Source organism: Hoplias malabaricus, chromosome 10 (genome assembly GCF_029633855.1).
Source record: "Hoplias malabaricus isolate fHopMal1 chromosome 10, fHopMal1.hap1, whole genome shotgun sequence".
In the NCBI taxonomy this organism is placed as follows: domain Eukaryota; kingdom Metazoa; phylum Chordata; class Actinopteri; order Characiformes; family Erythrinidae; genus Hoplias; species Hoplias malabaricus.
Genome location: NC_089809.1, coordinates 32,153,278 through 32,174,329, shown reverse-complemented (window position 1 = coordinate 32,174,329; position 21,052 = coordinate 32,153,278). Strand labels below are relative to the sequence as shown.

Sequence of the window (21,052 nt, the reverse complement as noted above, 5' to 3'; positions counted from 1 at the left end):
TGTGTGTGTGTGTGTGTGTTTGTGTGTGTGTGTGTGTGTACGTGCATGCTGGGATAGTTTTCACACTGCTACACACTTCATCAACCCCGCCTCCCTCCTCATCCACCTTCACTCCCTCCTCCCTCCATCCATCCTTCCTCCACTGTAGCCAACATCTCTCCCTGTGGTGCACACAGCAGATGCCGCACTCGTTCGCTCACGGGGTCTCCAATGTCCTCTTCTTCTTTTCCCTCCTCCCTATATTCGCCCTCCATCCCTCATCTGCCTCTGCCTCCATCCCTCAGCAGGACAAAGGAAGCTCTATCCCTCCCTCCAGCCGGCCTGGGCTAATTGCAACTGCTATCTAGCGGTGACAGGCTTAATCAAGTATGATGAGCTCAACTCTTTCTCTCTCTCTTTCTCTCCCCCCCTTTCTCTCTCTCTCTCTCTCTCTCTCTCTCTCTAAGAAAAGGAGAGCTTATTCATCCGTCTCTGAGGGCCTTCAACTGCCTTCGTGGAGACTCCAGCACAATGCCCCTCTGGAGAGCCCCACTGGAGGCCCTTCCACTGTGTTACAGCCACTAATGCTTTTGTGTCAGAAAGTAACCTGCCTGTTTTACCACTTTCCATTTATAGACAATTTTCTTTTCTTTTTCTTTTTTAAGCTTTCCTGACCATTCTACATTGGCTCCCCTGTTTTAGCTCCTTGGCTGAGCTCTAACAGGGTTGAGATTTTTTATTTTAACCCTTTTATTTTTAACTTTGGCTGAAGGCATTGCCAGGTTCAGCTTTCTATAGATGTTTTGATCAGACCGCTACCTGAAGAGCAGGGCCTTGATGTGCTAAAACTGATTGAAAAGCTTTCACAGAAACGTATAGCAGAGACAAACAAGTTTTCTGTCATATTACAATCAATAATTATTCTTTAGAAACTATGATTTTGTTACTTCTGCAGATGTAAATATTTTCTTATTCTTCTTTTATTAAGTGCAGACATCTCTCTCACTCTACCTTTGAGTAAACAACCTCATATACTACTATACCTCTATTACACCAAGATATAGGGAGAGAGAGAGAGACAGAGAGAGAGAGAGAGAGAGAGAGAGAGAGAGAGAGAGAGAGTGAGAGAGAGAGAGAGATGGTCAATGGTCTGTGGGTCTGATGGGCAATTTACTGTGAAGCCTTCACTTAGTTTCATCAAGAGGACCCAGGGCTGATAAGAGCATGGAGCTCCATCAGGTGATGTCCTGAGGTGTCTGAACACATAGCGGCTAGTTCACCTTTCTCTCTCACCCAGAGCTCAATTCCCCAGTTTGAAATAATAATGGCGCTGGAGAGACCCGCAGGGCCTTAGCTTTCAGTCACCTGAAAGAGAATACTCTGGCTTTACTAATCACTGGATTACAGTATCAACTTACTGGTGTAGTGTTAGAGAATTTGGTGATGAAAAAGAATGTGTTAGAAATTCTCTACTCATTTGTCAGTGGTAAGAAATTGAATTCACTGCAAAAAGGGAAAGAATTTTTCTTTTCTCTCTCATTCTGTGGTGGTGAAAAAAATGCTGGTCTCATAAGCTCTCACATTAAGGCTATTTTCTCAAGCTGCAGAGCCTTCAGTTCATATTTAGTGGGTTCTGGGATATCTCTCCCCATTTGTCGTACTTAACCTGAGGCATGGTTCAAACAGCACCCTAGTCTATTCCGTACATTCCTCAGTATGTAATGCACTATATAGTGAGTAGGGCACTGCTTCGTTTCTAGTAGGGATAACTGGAGCAGCTAGCAATCTGGTCAATATGTCTACTGTTAACGTCATAATACACTTTATCCTGGATCTGTAAATAAAATAAATGTTTTTTTTCATAGTAAAAATATTGAATTCTACATAAGCGATGAGAAAGCTGGTGTTTCTCTCTTCAAGGGCAGACTAAATGAAAGATTCTTTATTTATTTAATGCCTGCCCAGTCAATGTAAAAGCAAAGTAACTTTATAATCAACTCCTTCAGCATAGACCACAAATCAGGATTTCTCAGTTTAGTCAGATAACAAACCCAAAGTCAAGCCTGTCCAACAGGAACTAAGCTTACGTTGTCTGGCTAACTGAGGAAGCCGGTTTTGTGGAACACCTCATTTGTAGAGTACTATCCACAAATGTTGTACAGTATGTAGATAAAGATTGTTGGCATTGCTACAGATAATTTATACTCCTCAGTGTTACATAACAGTGTCATGTTAGTTTCCTGATTCATTTGTACAATGCAATGTGCCAGTTGTCTAGATAGCTAGATTTTAATTTACCTACTGAACACATCACAGCCATCATCGCAACCATTATCCCAACTTAAAAGATTTAGCAGGAGCCACCACTGCCCTGAAGTGCATTACAACCTGATTTCTTTGTTTGTTACACTTATACCATACAGTACCCTACCACTACCATATTAGGCACAATGCTGTGTTGAGAATGAGCAATGACTTAAAAGCTAATTGACTTGCAAATGAAAGAGCAGGTCATAGGGTCTGCATATGTGTTATATTTAGATCATATTTACCCACATTATAAAACGTTTAATGGTGATTTGAGGGATCTTTCAATGATATATCATCACTGTCCCAAGAAGAACATGCATTTACTTTGACTTCCACTGAAAGTTAAGAAGGTTTTGTCATTCTGCTGTAATGCTGTTATTTTGGCTGTTTTTCACTGAACAGAGATGATGTAGTGATTAATCCAACATGTGTACAGATGTTCAAGGTAGGGTTGTTTAAACAAACTGACAGGGTATATGTATATCTCTATAGCCTGTGATTCAAAAATTGGAAAATTCACAGATACTCAGAACACAAGATATCACCCACATGTACACAGCCCCGGCTGGTGGGGTGAGTGTGGGATAGGGCTTTGAGTTTGGCTTTAGGGCAGGATTAACCATGTGTATGAGCTAGTGTGGGAGTTATTGTGTGTGTGTGTGATTGTGTGTAAAGGCAGGAGCTCAGATCAGTAGTCAAGACCCAGTGTGTGCTCTTCAGCTTTGTGTGTCCAGTCTTGCTTACTCCATCTCCCTTCACTCGTATGAACTAAAACCCTCCTGGCTGCTCAGTTTCTCTCTGAGCTTCTGGAGCTGGGAGGGTATGTTTTTTGCTGCTGCTCAGTTAACATCTGAAGATGGCCAGTGCAGCTCAGCAACTCTCTGCACAGAGAGACGAGGGATGAACAGTTCAGCAGATATACCCAACAAGGAGGAGGCCACAGTCTGTTTAAATTAATTTACTGTGAATGAGAACAAAAGACAATTTAGAACAGTGTGCATATAAACTGTAAGATGTAAATAAATTATATTATAAATGATAAATTTGGGCATGTAAAGAATTTTTAATTCATCGTCTGAAACGGTTTCACCTTGAACGAGTTTGCAGTGGGTCCAGAGCTTACCTAGAAACATTTAGGCATTGTGACCTCAGATGGACCGAACCCAAAACACCCAGAACTGTGTGGTATTGGTACTACCTGCAGCAACCAGGTACAAATAGATTGGCTGTAAGTACTGGCACAAATTATGTCTAAAATGGGTGAATAATATATCAGCCTATGGTGTGTGGTGTATCCCTTCCTATGTATTACATCACATAATTGATATCCAATAATTATGTGGTTTACAGGCTTATTTTTACATTAGAGGATTAAGTAAATAATGGGAACTAATGGGAAGTAGGTTTATATCAATGCAAAATTATGTCACTTTTACATGGTCTTAAAAGTAAACTATTGCCTCTTTTGCACTTGAAAGTTGCATTACCACAATTACCACAGCAACACTGCAATCCACAGAACATGAGTTCTTATGTGGTTTTTGATACACTATGTGCTATGAGACACTATCACCTACGCTGACATCTTGGTGACTGCTTCTACTATAGATTAAGGAGAAAGAAATGCAAATTTGATTTTTCACCAAACTATTTTAGAGGAGTGAAGGAATTAATGAAACGCATAACGGTTGCCCTTAGACTGTTCTAATGATGCATAGAGAAACATGAACCGTCACAGTCTAACAGCTTTAGTGGCATTTTATGGATCCTCATTGAGCACCAGGTGTGAGAGCAGCACTGCACACATTCACCCCACAGAGCAACGACACACAGCCATGTAGGAACTTCACACTGTGTGCAGGTGGATGGTGCTGTTGCCACACTGTTGTGGAGCTGAAAGTGAGTCTAAAATTGTTCACTTACACTTCAGCTGCCCATCTCTCGCAATGCAATTTTGTCAGTCACTCATTCATCATTAATTACAGAACTTAATAACATGGAATTAAAATGAATTTGAGGTTATCACCTGCACTTGACCATAAAATGCATGACAAACCTACAAAAGGTTGATTTCTGTAGCTGAAATTACTAAGGAATGTCTGCCAATGTTATATAATGTACATAGCACAGTCGAGGACTCTTCTAATTTACTCGCAACCTGTACGTGCAGATCTTTTTTCTCCCTGAGGGGAGACATTGCTACCCTGCTAGTGGATGAACACTATCTTTAATAAGTACAAGTCAAGATGGCTGAAAAGAGAGAGAGAGAGAGAGAGAGAGAGAGAGAGAGAGAGAGAGAGAGAGAGACTATTATCACATACATGATTAAGCTTTTTTTTTGTTATACATACATGCAGACAGTAGGTTACAATATACATTTGCTATTTGTTTGTGTGGCTAATGTCAAAGAAGTGCTCTGTCTTTAAGAAAATACATCAACAGCAGATGTGTTGGAGAATAGCATTCTTAATTATATAGTGGGAAATTTTATCTTCTTAGGGATGGGTCGTTCGACAGGCTGTGTCGACATATATCTCAAGTTTTCGAAGCAGAAATGAATCGATACAAGAAACGGAGTGTCGTTCAAAATAACGAAACTTTTGACGTCACTGAAGCGCAATCACGTTTCAAATCTGAGGCGCGTCAGTTCCGCTGTCCCGCTGTAGACCTAAGCACAACGAGCTGAATACAACCTGTAACTTGTGTATTTACAAAACATTCATTCATTCATTCATTCATTCATTATCTGTAACCCTTATCCAGTTCAGGGTCGCGGTGGGTCCAGTGCCTACCTGGAATCATTGGGCACAAGGCGGGGAATACACCCTGGAGGGGGCGCCAGTCCTTCACAGGGCATTTACAAAACATTTAAATAAAAAAAAAAATAAATAAATAAAATTGGCAAAATATGTCAAACGCAAGACAGATACCAAGATCACAAGTGTGAGAGCATTTCAAACTAAATTTATGATCAACACAAGTGAATCAGGCAGTTGTGGTGTAGTGTTTTTTTTTTTTTTTTGAACAGCAGATGGCGTAGTAAAGGTGTGTTCAAATGCTTCGAAGCATCAAACCATTTTGGCTTCAGGTGTGTTACTGCTTCAAAAGCCTCGCTCAGCCCACTCATAATAAAGCAATTCATGTTTCTTTTAGCAATAAATACGTAAAGAAAAAGAAAATAACCGCACTCAAGCATCCGCAACAAAGCTCACCTGTGCCTCGTTAAATAGATTAAATTTCCCGCCAAAATAGGGGATATACCACTGCTAAGAAATGATTGGGGAAATCAATGCAACAGAAAGGAAAATACGATTAAAATATAAAATAAAACAATGCACTGCAACAGCAACAAAACAAAATAGCGTGATTATATTTTTTGTTCAAGGTAAATCAGTATTTAAAAACATGAATTAGTATTAAATAATTAATAATGCTTTAAAATACTCAGGTGAAACCACCCCTTCCTGGTTGACACTTTACCAATAAAATAATCACTCCAAAGATGGAGTGTTTAACGGTTGGCATTGATTTGTAGCTCTGAGTTTAACCACAATCGCATCTTAATGCTGTTTTAAAATGAACAATAGATCCTCAACAAGGCAGATGTGCGCAGACCCCCGGTGTGGCTGGACTGGCTGTAAGACAGAACAATCAGGTCTTCCCAATATTGTTTATTGAAGTGAGTGAACTTTTAAAATAAACAAATAAATAAAAGAAATAAATAAAAGTTAATTGGGTCACACTTAAATTTGTATGTGTGTTTTTTAAAGTACTAGCTCTGTTTTGCCGTCTGAGATCCTCAGTTAAGTTATTAGTGACACAAACGCAGTTAATAAACTAAATATCATTCCAAAACAAAGCTGCTAATTTAAAACCTGCCAGTGTCCTTACGAGCTGTTGGTGTCTAACGTTTCTTAGTAGTTTAGCATGTATTCTGATTCATGTTCTATACTGATGTTAGCTATCTACCACCAAGTCAATTCTGAAGTATAGTGATACAAATCTACCTTTAAACTTGAATATATACCGCTAGATTATTAATGTGGTTATTTATTTTAAAAATACACACGCACCACTGGGGCATCTAGTTAAATAAACCATTGACTGGTAAGAGCTGGCTGTTAAACTGCTGGTGAATGAGGGAAAGCAGAAATAGGAGAACACTAGCTGAAGATGTGAAAAACTAAAGTAAAACTACTCTGAAATAAATGTTTGGGAAATGAGGGACAAAGTGTATTTGTCAGGTGCTATATGGGTAACATAAAGTTGTATGTTTTGCTTTTTCTAGGTTGAGAGCAGGCCCTCACAGAAAAATCGCGTGTACTTGTTCCCTGACTTTTTGGAGGATGGAACCCTGAGTGTGCATCAGCCTTTCAGCAACACACACAAACATTACACAAGCAAAGGGATTTCTTTTGATGCTTTGAGTCAACAAAGGTAAGGCGAATGGTTTTTGAATGTGTTGTTGTGGCCTTTGAGCACATTCGTGTCTGCCGTGGCACTATGCTTCAATTTAGGTTTTTGGATGTTTTGGATTTAAAGTTTGTAGTTTGCAAATTTTGAAACAATTGTATCTTTTTTTGGACAAAAGCTGTGCTTATGAAGCATGCTTTTATATGGTGAGATATTGGTATTTTTCAGGTTCATGGGCATACAGAATGCTATGACAGAACACTTTAATATATCTAGGGTACTTACTGCATTTTAGTCAACAAAGGATTGCAGACTGATGTAAAAATATTGAAGGATTTGTCTGTAAAACTGCATCTTAAAAAGTTGGCATACTGAATTTTTTCCAATACTGCCTGATCCTTTGCCCTGTTTCTGCTCACCATAAAATAGTCAGAGACTGCTTACGTTTTATAGGAGAAACAATAACTGTATAAATCTGATCCGTCATAATTCAGGCCACATGTTTGAGCACAGTCAGTACTGCTGCACCTTGTTCCTCAGGCAGAGCAGGATCAGTTCCCCCATGTGCATAATCCTGTTTATTCAGACATAGAATTACAGGGTTTAAAACTGCCCTGAGATATTTGATACATGTGAACAGAGGATGGAATATCTACCAAAACATGCACTTTCTGAGAGAATGAGCAAAGCTAGTCAAAGGAAGGAACAGTGTGAGTAGGCTGTTTGCCTAAGTGTGTCCCCAAGGACCAACAATGGAAGATGTTCTCGGGGCTAAAAGAATAGAGCAACTTGGATTTTTCTTCGCATTGCATATCCTGTGGTTACCTTCCATATCTGAAAATGTATCGATCTAAACACTCTTGCCTCTATTAAGTCATTCTGAAAGCACTTTTTTGAGAAAGATATAGGATTGCATGCCAGGGTTGGTGAATGCATGAATTGATAGGGATGCTTGTGTGGTTGGACAAGGTGGATGATGGACAGAGTAAAGATGGTTGAGCAGGCATAGTGTCTGCACACTTTGGGATTTGTAGTAGAAGGAACTAGCTGTTGCACAACCATAGAAGACTTGTTGTATGCATTTAATCTATTTCTCTCCTGCTGTTCTTGCTGTTTCCCTCCTCAGAATGGATAGTCTCTAGATGAGCAAGTTCAGTTTAAAAGTTAAAAAATGTAATTGTCTGTAAGCACTTATCCAGTTCAGGGTTGCGGTGGGTCCGGAGCCTACCCGTAATTATTGGGCCCGAAGCAGGAACACACCCTGGATGGGGCGCCAGTCCTTCACAGGGCAACACATGCATACACACATTCGCTCATACCTATGGACACTTGAGTCAACAATCCCCTTGCCAACGTGTGTTTGTGGATCGTGGGAGGAAACCGGAGCACCCGGAAGAAACCCATGTGGACACAGGGAGAACACACCAACTCCTCGGTCACCTGGAGTGGGACTTGAACCCACAACTGCCAGGGACCTAGAGCTGTGTGACTGTGACACTACCTGCTAAACTATATATAGACAGACATTGCTCAAAAATAAATAAAGGGAACACTTAAACAACAGAATGCAACTCCAAGGCAGTCACACTTCTGTGAAATCAACCTGTCCAGTTAGGAAGCAACAATGATTGAGTAAGTTTCACCTGGTTTTGTGCAAATGGACCAGACGCCAGTTAGAAATGAAAGGCAATTAGCAAGACAACCCCTATAAAGGAGTGTTTCTGCAGGTGGTGACCACAGACCATTTCTCTGCTCTCATCATTTCTGGCTGATGTTTTGGTCACTTTTGCATTCTGTCAGCACTCTCTCACCCATAGAGGTAGCATGAGGCGGTGTCTACAACCCAAAGAAGTGGTTCAGGTAGTGCTCTCATCCAGAATGGCACCTCAGTGCAAGCTGTGGCAAGGAGGTGTGCTGTGTCTGTCAGCACAGTCTCTATAGCATGGAAGGGATATCAGGAGACAGGCCAGTACACCAGGAGACGTGGAGTAGGAGGGCAACAACCCAGCAGCAAGACCACTACCTCCTCCTTTGTGCAAGGAGGAACAGGTAGAGCAGTGCCAGAGCCCTGCAAAATGACCTCCAGCCAGCCATTAATATCCATGTTTCTGCACAAACTGTCAGAAACAGACTCTGAGGGCCCGACATCCACAAGTGGTGTTTGTGCTTACAGCCCAACACTGTTTAGGGCGATTGGCATTTGCCAGAGAACACTAAGATGGACAGGTTCGCTATTGACACCCTGTGCTCTTCACGGACGAGAGCAGGTTCACACTGAGCACATGTGACAGAAGTAACAGAGTCTGGAGACGCCGTGGAGAACGGTCTGCTGCCTGCAACGTCCTCCAGCATGACCGGTTTGGCAGTGGGTCAGTAACGGTGTGGGGAGGCATTTCTTTGGAGGGCCGCACAGCCCTCCCTGTGCTAGCCGGTGATACCCTGACTGCCGTTGGGTACCGGCATGAGATCCTCAGACCCATTGTTAGACCATATGCTAGTGCAGTGTGCCCTGGGTTCCTTCTGATGCGTGACAATGCTAGGCCTCATGTGGCTGAAGTGTGTCGGCAGTTCCTGCATGATGAAGGCAATGATGCTATGGACTGGCCTGCCCATTCCAGACCTGAATCGAGCACATCTGGGACATCATTCAACAATGCCACGTTGCAGCACAGACTGTCCAAGAGTTGACTGATGCTTTAATCCAGATCTGGGAGGAGAACCCTCAGGAGAACTTCCGCCGCATCATCAGGAGCATGCCCAGGCGTTGTAGGGAGGTCATACAGGCACATGGAGGCCACACACACACACTACTGAGCCTCATTTTAACTCGTCTTGGAGAATTTCCACTGAAGTTGGATCAGCCACTTTTATTTTGAGTATAATTCTAAATCCAGACCTCCATGTGATAACTTTACATGGATTGCTTTTGTTTTCAATGCATTCTTCTATGTAATGAAGATTTTCAACTGAAAAATTATATATATCTCTGCATTACACTCTATTGCTTTCAAAAAAAGCATTGATGTATTTTCTCAGGAATTGACAGGAATGGCATTAGGGGTCAAGGCAAGGGCTAGCAGTGAAAATGAACAGAGCTGAAGAATTGAAGCGTGGCTTTAGCAGCAGCAGTCAGGCAGCCCTGACTGATGCTAATGGACTTCTCATTCCGTGCAGGCCTACACCTCCTGGTAAAGCATTACACCTGTGTGAGTGAAAGATCATGACATCACTGTATCCTTGTCTTGAAATATGATGACAAAAATGTCATAATTTCTGAGAAAGAGTTGTTCCAAAGTGTCATTTTTAGCCTCTTGACAAGGACAAGGCAGTCAGTATTGTGTATGTGTCTGGTCAAAGTTCGGGCAACAAGAGGCCTAATAAACTCTGTAATCTTGCACAGTATGAGTCAATTAAAACATGACCTAATATGCATTTATCTATTAATTTGATGTCTAAATATGACCTGTTTAAATGTGAAAAATCCGACATTTAGCTGTCAGATTTTGCGCTACTGTCAGAGCCAAACAGTAAATCCCAATTTATACTTCTGCATAGAACCTGCGCTATAGGCAGTGCATTGACATGAACCCAACACTGTAGCCTGATGCACACACAACATTTCCACGCATGATTTGTCAGTCTGAATAACTCGACAAGAAGCGGTACCATGTGGGGAAAGACTTTTTAATATCATTCCTGGCACCTCATGTGACTTAATCTGTCCCAAACAACAACCTACACCCTAAATAGTTTGCTTTAAACTAATACTACTACACCACTACATTGTGTACTACAGAGTCTATAGAAAGATATTTGAGATTCAGCCCTAGTGTTGGAGCGGTGTGATTGCATAGCGCACAAGTATAAACACTCACCAGCATGAGTGAGCTCTCCTCGCTGGCACATAGGCGATTAAATACAGATGTTCTCCTTCAGCTGGTTAGTAATACCAGGCTCCTACATGTCCATAGCACAGGAAAAACGAGCCCGAGTTACCCATGACAAGCCGAGCAGCAGTAAACTCATACGCTCCCTCTTTGCAGTAGTCTGCGTCTCCATCTGATTGATGGTGCATTGTATTTTAATACTGAAATGTAAATAACACTGAGAAAAGCACCATAATGGAAACGAAGTGCGACTGTAGGTTTAGGAATTTATTTGTGCAGGAGGTTTTAAGGTGGAATTTTCCAGATAAAGGGAGGTGGAGAAGAGAGAGCATTATTTCCCTTGAACAGCCTAAGAGCAGTGTGGCTTTGTTCTCTGCTCATGGCACCTTAACTTTGACCTTTACATTGAAAGGAGTCATTTAATGATTATATAAATGTTCAAAATCTGAGTGTGCCTTTAAGGAAGTTCTAACTAGTGAGCATACGGATTATTAAGTGGGTGCATAGGTCTTTGTCAGTTCTTAGCAGTATTTATATGAAACAAATAGTGAACTAATGTATGCAGTAAATATGCCTTGCATATGAAAGGCCTGCCTGGGTGATTTGTTTGCTTACATTATTGCTTACATAATTTCTATACCCACGTTATTGATGGAAATATTCAGCTCTGAGTCCTGTTCATAATGTTGATGTTATATTGCCTGCTTTACCATTGGCACATTCATGGGTCAGTGGAGCTCTATAAAAATCAGTCCTGTTGATTGCCAACAAGCATGTGTCATCATCCATTCATTCCTTCTGTTAAGCAACTGCAAATGAATGGGGTCTTGTCAAGCTACACAGATTTGGCTGCAGATCTGGAGATTCATAATAAGCAGTCATATGTACAGTGAAGTGCCAAAGCCATTGACCCACAACACAGCTATATTCAGCTTTGGGTGGTGTAGTTTATTTTATAATTTTTGAGGTTTTCCAACTTTCTGTAGCTTGTTTCAAAGACAAGGTAAAGGATTGTCCTACTATTAAACTGCAATAATACGCATACATGCACGGTCCATCATTTTTATACCCTCTAAGTGAACACCTGCAAGGCCACTCTGCCCAATCCATTTATACCAGTGCCAGACACACTATCCTGACACTACCATGTTGAGAATGGTTTCTGTGAATGCTTCAGAGATAGAGCAGCACAGTCATTCCACACAGCAGCTTACAGATCAGAATGATGTGCAAAAAGTGCTGCCAAAACATTTGCTTCCTTTGGTTGACTTTCTCTTTTTCTGAACTCCTGAACTGGAACCCCATAATTGATTGACACATTCAGCTTTATTCAAACAGTAAACATGTCTCATGAACGTACCACACGGGACCGACGTCGCAGTTTGACCCAAAAAATGGAGCAAATGTTGCATCACATTTAACATATACCGGCGATATTGCCCACCGCCCTCAGCTTGTAGAGAAGGTACATTACTCTTCCTGATGTTTGTTTTTGTGATGGTATTGTTTTAGTGTTGTTTATATGCACTTTAAACAGCAAATGTTCTCGCATAGCACCTTTAGAGATCCGAATCCAAGCATCCTATGAGCAACCCAAGGGCGACAGTAGCAAAGGGAAAAACTCCCTCAGGGCGGGAGGAAGAAACCTTGAGAGGAACTGAGACTTAAAAGGTGGAAGCGGTCCTGCTCCTGAGGATGTTTTTCCCCTGTCAGTGCTGATGGGTTGCAGTGATAGCTGTGAAGTTGGAGGCATATGATATGCCTTTTGAAAATGACTGTTACCCTTCACATGAACTTGGGGAAGTAGTTTAAATCATTACCCTTTCCAGGTATTCTGTTAAACTGATATTGTTGGCTTCTTTACAGCACTCCTGCCACCTGTTGGCATTGCGTATAGTAATTCTAGACTTATGATCAGGTGATGATTGTACATCAAGTGGTTTGTTATGTAGGACTACATTTTATTGAATTTGTATTTTTATTTATTGATTTTAACATTTCAGTACTGTTCAGCAGTATTTTCTGCGAAGGTGATATGTACTCTGTCAAATTAGAAACTGACTGTACTCATGGCATGGGTCTAGTGTTCTAGGCCATGATAACAGGGATGTCTTTATTTCCAGTCTGAATTTTTTTTCTATTTCCTGTCCCACTGTGAAGTCTGGATGATGGGCATTACTGTGAGGAAATAAAGGCCTGTGTATGCCCATCTTGTCCTCAGCAGATATCTGTGCAGTGACTCACCGAGCAAGGTCGGCACGGCTTTGACACACTGGTTAATGCTTCTTCCAGAGTGTCCCGCATCCTTCATAAGGTCAGCCTTGACATGATCTCCATTTAAAACTGAGCTCCATAAAGTATTCCAAATGACTGCAGAATGCCCTCCACGAGGACGTTATGTGAGAAAGGCGTCATCTCGATGACAAACGAAGAATGGATTGGAATGGAAAGGTGCCAAGGAAGTGTAAGGTAGCTCAATATTTGTGCTCCATGTCACATCTAAGCATGGTACATGTTAGATAATAGCTCACCCACATGTATCAAAGTACTCTGTCAAACGATTCAGAATTTTTAAAGTGGGGAAAAAGTGGATCTGGAAATACTCATCATAGACTCTACATTTTAAAGTTGTTCAGAGTCTACAACGTTCCTTGCACTGTGGTTCGATATTTAGCTTTGTTTGACTATATTAATACAATAGTGTAATGAAACCAGATATGATCTCATAATGAAAATACACATCTGGGGTCAACTTGTTAAACTGGAGCTTTGCTGAGGCACTGAATTTAGTTTCAACTCATGTTCCTACATAGATGATGTCCTTATTGGATTATCAATCCAGCGTTCCAGTGGACTGTCCCCCTTTTAAAGGTCTACTTTCCTGCAAGGTTTAGGTCTAATGTGCTGTCCCAGTTATGTTTTAAGGCACTAAGCTGATTGAGCCAGACAGGAAGATGGCAGGTCTGCAATCCTGTGATAGGAAGTAGGATGAATGGTCACTGCAAAAAACAATAGTGATGGAAAAATCTAGTAATTGGGAGATCTAAAATATATAATTTAATTTCCGGTACATCTGCGGAGTGCTTGTGGATTCTAGGAACCACGTTCACTGAATTGTGAGCTACTCAGATACAAAAAAAAAAAACACAACCTTCCTGCCTCTATTCCCTTCCCTGAAAGGTTATAAGCTTTGGTCAGTTACACATTCTCCTGCAGTAATTCAGTTCACTGTCCATTCAGACTGGCTATTATCATCTCAGATTAGTAGCCTGGGGTAAAAAATAAGAAAAAAAACTGGCAGCAGTGGCATTAAATGCTACAGTTATGGTGCTCTTGCATCAAGCCAGACTAGTAAAGGCCTGTTCTGGTTCCTTTTTGATGAGACGCACATGGAAAGTGGTTTCATATTGAAATGTGAAGTGCCAGTGGGGCATTTAGGGTCACAGTGCTCGTATCATGTCTCATATCGTATTGTTCTCTTGGTCATTTCTAGAACATTGAACAGATGGAGAACCAATTTAGCTGGAGGTCATATCAGAACTGTTGCTGCATTCACATGCTAGGTTTGAAAAGCCATCATTGCATACCTCAGTGTATATGCCCAGAGGTGTTCGCCTGTAGTGATAGTGGAGTTTCTGCCTGTGTGAACTTGCCTTCATCAACATGAAGAATTCTCTGTGACTAAAACACAACTTTAGAGACTAATACATCAACAATTTCCACTGTGATTTATTGTCAGAATCACTTCTAAATGCTACCTATTGAGGTAGGTGTCTAATAGGGGTTGGGTGGTGAAATGTTAACATAACTGAGGCCAAACTATTAATTTGAATATTTAATAAATCTTATTTATTCAAGTTGTTTGATTTCTTTTGACAAATTTGTTAGAGCAAGAGGCTCTGGAAAATGTTGCAAAGTGTAATAATGAAGCAAAGGAAATATCTTTAAATGTATTTTTTAAATTGATTAACAAATTAATTCCTGTACTGGGGATGTCCTACATATTGTGTGAAATTTGTTGTGAGAATGTACACTTTAAGTATACCTTATAACATTGCTTATAAGAACTTACCCAAATTTTTTGCACAAATTTAACAGAGGAAAACATACATACTGTCACATTTTAAGATTAATGTAATTAGTAACACTAAAGATAACACAGGTGGTTTAAAAGTTCTGTGGGCTATTATCACCAGTTGCTTGGTCCTTGCTGCACTTTAGATCACTAGTTAAGAGCATTTATCTTTGTAAATGGTATGAGAAAAAGGGGATGCTTGTGCCAGTTATACCTCAAACTGTAATTGCACCCCAAAGCCCCCACTGTAAATACGAGCTTTTCTATACTGTCCTTTTGACAGCACTGAGTGACACCCTGAAAATGGAAACCCATCATATCATCCAGAGGTCAGAGTATATCGCCAGAGCACATGCCCCAAGGCAGTGGACACAGTGTGATTTCGCTTGCATAAGAGCTCTGTTCATAAGTTCTGAACTTAAGGGCTTGAGCCTTGTTCAGAAATTCACTTTGTGACTTATATTGTGTTACATTTTTGGCATTGAGTATTGTGCTGGACTTTATTGTTGTGTAGTGTGACCCCACACTTGCCCCTCTTCCAAAACCCATATGTAGAAAACTTCAGAAAGAGGCTGTGTAGCCCATGGGGGGAGTTCCCTCCCTGGGCATGTCATTGTATTAGATCAAAGTAGGCAGTGTGATATTACTGAGGCTTTACTTTTTTTGAAGTGTATAAATGGATCTGAAAAGTGATTTCCCAGATGTCCTAAACCAAGTTGGAGTAATAAACCTCACTCATGCAATCATGTTGACTTGTCTTATCTGCTGCACTGACCAGCAAGACATTGAGGTTTTTATTGAAGCTGGATTTTTTTTTTTCAGATTTCTTTTTTAGAATCTAGAGACATTGCAGAATAAATCTTGGATGAGACTCCATTGACACAGTTGAAAAGACTATGCTGGGATGAATCCTGTGAGGGATGTAAACATGTAGGGGATTCATGCTTTAAGCAGTTGTTAGGTGATTGTGTCTTTTTTGCCTTTTGTGGTAGACCTTTATTGTTTTAAACTTAACAGAGCTGGCAAACAGTTCATCCCTGGGGTTTGCTCAGTCTTTGCTGAGATCCTTGAGAATAATAGTGAGTGGCACAGTGATATTAGACTTGTGACCAAATTTGACTTTGCAGTCTTATTTCCAATTCATGAGGCAGTGTTTTATATTTTGCTTTCTTTGCTTCTGAGGATGGGGCTCCCCATGTTCCCTTATTCGGCATGGTGACTTTCATTTGACACATTGTGTTGATGATGCAGCTGCACATTTTGTTTATTGGCTTGCTGAGCAGAAGCCCCCCAGGAAGGCTACAGTCAAAAGACCAGGGTAGCTATTTATTTATTTCTGCCCCCCCACAAATAGGCACCAGTGAAATGAATAAGGCCTGCATATTCCTCTGCTGCTTTGCATTTTTTGCACCTTATCAAGACATTCATTTTCCAATGCATGAGCTTCGTGGAGCTGTAATAAGCTCATGTAACCTCAGGGGCTCTGGTAAAAATGAAAAATGCCTAATGGTTAGGCAAATGCTTACGTGTGAGAAGGTAAACTTTTGGCAGGGCTATCATTCTACACCCTTCACCTCTGCTCCCCACAAGTAGCCGGCTGAAAGATTTGTTTAAACTGGACGGGACTTGGATCGGTGGAAAAAAATGGTACAAAAATAAACACATCGGCATAACGCTCCAGTGGTGGACTGTTTTCTTCCTGCTGCTGCATTGGTTATCCTTCAGTGTGTCCTTTTCATACTTCATAAGCATAATATCCTAACCAGAGAGTCTAGCTTTGACATGTAGGTGATAGTATTCATGAAATGTATTCTGCTTCAAAATGTCATCAGCCATCTCAGTAATGAGGGATAGAGATTTTTTTTTTTTTTTTTCAGGAAAATCAAGTAAATGCAGCCATGTAACACAAATCTGGGTTTCTTGGACAAGTGACTAGTGAGGTTCTTTCCACATGCTCTAAAATGCAGTGACTCCTACATTGTTCTTGGCTTAGATGCAAAGTTCCAGTAAATATATTGCATTTTTAATGGTTTTCATACTTTAATAACAGCCCTTGATGTACCGTTTTTGTTCAACTGTATACAATAAAACAGTCACAGCAAACGCGCACAAACTTATGGAGAACTAGTGGCAAATCGAAAAGCAATCATTGCAATGGGACAAGGTGAAAAGCAATCCACACGTCATTGCTTTTCCACACCAAAACCACTCTTAGATATTTCATGACATTTGACTTTATTGAAAAACAATACACAAGGATTTGCATTTTTCAAAATTAAATGCTGAATGTGTCAGAATTGAATACAATCACCTCAATGTAATCAGTGCACAACTGTTGCTTTACATTGTGAAATATTTAAAGCGTCTAATTGAAATGCAACACACTTGAGATTACATTTAAACACAGACGTTTGGAAAATGTGTCGAAATAAAAACCAAATATTCATTACATTGATTTAATGTCACAATCTCTTACCAGAAAAACAAATGCTAAATTCATGTAAATATTTAACACAAACCACCTAAAATGCATTTGGCTCAACTGTATTGTGCTGTTAATACGGCAAAATGAAAAATAATCACTATCCAATCAGTTCTCTACTAAATTTGGTGGGGTTTTTTTGTTTTGTTTTGTATTCTTTTAAATAAAGATGCCAGTGCAATTTTGCAATTTATGGACATTACCAAACAAATTTGCTGACATTAAAATGGCAATCTAATATACTTACTGTACTCAATAATCCAATAGAAAGTTTCTTTAATCTCTGACACATGCTGGCTAAGTAAAAGCATCGAAATCCCTGAGCAGTGCTGCAGCCAGGACATTCTTCTTTGAGAATTTGCAATCTGAAGCTCTTCAGATTGTTTTGGCCTGACATCCTGCCCACTGTCCAATCACAGTTGCAGGATGCTAGGTAAAATACAAACAGTGCACTACAGCCATGGAAGTGAGCAAATTAAGAGAGAACGTTAGATTTTACCATACAAGACAACACCTTCTGCTTAAAAAAAAAAAAAAGCTCCATGACCAGAAACTGAAACAAGAGAAAATACTGGCGATGTATTCGAAAAGTACAGCCCAGCAATACTATGAGGGTTGTAGGTTTGGATAATTTTTATAACATAAACAAGCTGTTTCTAAAGAACTGTAAAAGTAAATATGTATGGGTAAAAGGTGTAAGCTATTGAGTGGCTTGTGTTTTAGATGAATTGGATGAGAAATGATCGCAGATATAAAATAAAAAATTAAAAAATATTATATTCCAGTTCATTTTGGTGCATTTCTATTAGTCCGTCATTAATTTTTTACTGTGTGAAGGACAGCTGCATTGGTCAAATTTTGTAGTGAACTAAAAGCTACCAAAAGTTGAGATCACCCCTCCCCTTCTCTCTATATTAGAGTGCAACTATATTTGTATGTCTGAATATTGTAATTGTCCAATATAAAAATATGCATCTCTATTTTTGTGGATATTTAGTTTACTACATCATGTGAACACAGCTGTCTTTCACACTGTGTGAACATTTTTATGATGAATGGACTAATTGTAATGCCCTGGAATTACACTGATTTCCTTAAGCTGGGTCTGTCTCCCTCCTCCACCTTGTGTGTGTGTAAACATATGTAATGTTGCTGCTCAGAATAATACTAATTGTATATCCTTAATCGGATATACTTGATTCTTTTTTCCCCTTTATAACTTACCATGGTCTTCATTTTAAAAAATAATAATTTGTTTTAGATCACAACATAAGATCAGATTCACTTAACCAAATCCAAACTTCAGATGGGATATGGGCTCAGTACATTGAGCTAACATATGCGCATTTATAATATAGTTGAGATGCACGCAAACTGCAGAGTACAATGTATATTACACAACTTCAGTATTGTGAAATGCAGCCCATATGCTTTTTGTCACGTCTGCCCTTCAAAATAAGTTCACAACACAATGGCCTTTTACCTGAATAAATAAAGGATGGAGAATTGGGAATGTGATCTGTCTGTCATGGGGGAGTGGGTATATGGGACTGCTGCTGCTATATAATGCTATCTGCCTTGGCACTCTTTCAAACATGACATAGGAAACCACTGATGAAAAATCCAGGGAAGCAGCAATGCACTCCCTGGATTTGAGAGGCCTGGAGAATGGGGCAGCTGCCGTGTGTGCTGTGATATACATATATATGGTCTGTAGGATTACAATGAAATCGTAACTTCCATCTGCAGACCATGCGGACTCTTTCATGATCGCATTGCACAGAATTCCACATCAGTGAATTTTTTTTTTCCCCCACTTTTACTCCAAAATGAGTCACTGCTGAGTTCTGCAGAACATATAAAATATTGTCCACCATTGCAACTTATTTGGTTAATCATAGAATCATCTGAGCACTGAAATGACATGCATGCAGTATGAAAACCTTATGCTTCTACTAACCTTCATTTTCTGGACTGTGGACGCTCCATTTCAGCTCTGGGGTCTTCTAATCTCCCGGTGCTGCTAAAAGATGCAGCCTAAACAAACAGTAGCTCCAGGTTCTCAGCAAAAAAACACTTACTGAGCATTGCCCAAGGATAAGGCAATCGATAAAGCTGAGTTTTGTCAGCTGCCAGCAAACTCCAGACAACACACACTTCAGGAAGCAACTCTAGGGTTCAAGGGATGACAGACGAGACTGAAGGAATTCTTTTTTTTCACCATGCACACCACCAGGAACTATATTCACCACATGAGAACTGTGAACTTTTTTTTTAAGAACACATTTAATACATTCTTGCACATGTTCCTGACTGTTCTGAAGTTTAAGGGACTTGAGATTAGGGCCATGTAGAACGCCTGTGGAATTCTTACGTTTGACGCAATTGCACTATAGCACTAGATGTTACGTAACCCTTTTTAAAATTAAATTTCAGTTTCTAACAAAAGAAAGACGAAGGGAAACCTGCCCTAAGAGCATGAACATTGAGCGGAGGATGGGGTTTCTGCTTTTATGTCTTAGTTCCTCTCTGCCTGATAGTGAAGTTATGATACAAGTAGAGCAAGGTTGTGAAGATTGCATGTTAAGCTCTTCTTTGCCCTAGTTATGTGAGACACTTACACAATGTTACATACTGTCTGAAACTGTAGCACTGACTAGAGAGGTGTATATTGTTCTTTGGCATGATGGAGCTCCATTCAGCACCTTGGTGTTAGATGGTGTTTGATTCAGAACTAATCATCAGTACCTGGCCTCACATCAATGTAGTATTCCTACCTATCTAGTGTAAAGCTTTCCCAAGTGCTCAATTTAGATGGCCACAAACTACCTAATGACTTTCATTTCAGAAAAAAAATGGTTGAATTAATCCACACACTTTTGCCCAAAGTGTATGTGAAAATTGTAATCAAGTTCAACATAAATGAAAGGTAGGATTCCAACAGAACTTCCAAATTTAGGTCAGACGTTCATGGAGATGGCTGTCCTGAAGCTTATTACAAATCATAAGTTAGATTGTGACATTCATTAAAATCCCTGGAGTGTCCAGGTTAGGCTTTTCATCACAGCAGGAGGGTCAATAGCACATGCAAATTGGCCAGGCATGTCCAACAGGCAGGAGGAACCATATCAGGATCTAACATGTATCATATCAGGAAAAGGGGGAGCACACTTATATCAAAGAGACACAGCAGATTGGGAATGGACAGATTAATCTAGTCATTTCAAACCTTCAAAATGGAACTGCTTTTAATTAGAATGGTTCCGGTATGATCCTATATTAGTTCATTCATTCATTATCTGTAACTGCTTATCCACTTCAGGGTTGCGGTGGTTCTGGAGCCTACACGGAATCATTGAGCACAAGGCAGGAATACACCCTGGAGGGGGCGCCAGTCCTTCACAGAGAAACACAGACACACACACACACCCCTACCTACCTACGGACACTTTTGAGTCGACAATCCACCTACCAATGTGTGTTTTTGGACCCGGGGAGGAAACTGGAGCACCCAGAGGAAACCCACGTGGACACAGGGAGAACACACCCCTCAAACAGTCACCCGGAGTGGGACTAGAACCCACAACCTCCAGGTCCCTGGAGCTGTGTGACTGTGACACTACCTGCTGCCACCGTGCCACCTGCTCATATTGAGACTAATATCTGACATTGATGGAGAATGAAGAGTGAAGAAGTATGGATGGGGCCTGAGTGTGCACACTTTAGCTGTTGATTTATATAGATTATGCCCAGGTATAATCTATCCAGAAATTTTATAGTGCTGTCATAAACATATTGGCTTAGGTGTTTACCTCAAGGTTGCATTGTTACTAAGGTTACTCATAGTGATTTAACTTTGCAGATAGTCTGTGTTGAGGTGTAGGGGGGTGTGAGAGAGATGGGTAG

The 21,052-nt window shown here is 40.4% G+C and overlaps 1 long non-coding RNA gene across 7 annotated transcripts in view; it reads left to right on the top strand.

Moving 5' to 3' along the window:
• The first annotated feature begins 5,818 nt into the window (after window positions 1–5,818).
• LOC136708862 (uncharacterized) overlaps window positions 5,819–21,052 on the top strand; it is a 252,879-nt gene continuing 237,645 nt past the window's right edge. For all 7 annotated transcript variants that reach the window (XR_010804402.1, XR_010804397.1, XR_010804401.1 and 4 more), the window contains exons 1-2: window positions 5,819–5,968; window positions 6,578–6,726. This is a non-coding gene — a long non-coding RNA (uncharacterized lncRNA). The remainder of the gene's footprint in view (window positions 5,969–6,577; window positions 6,727–21,052) is intronic.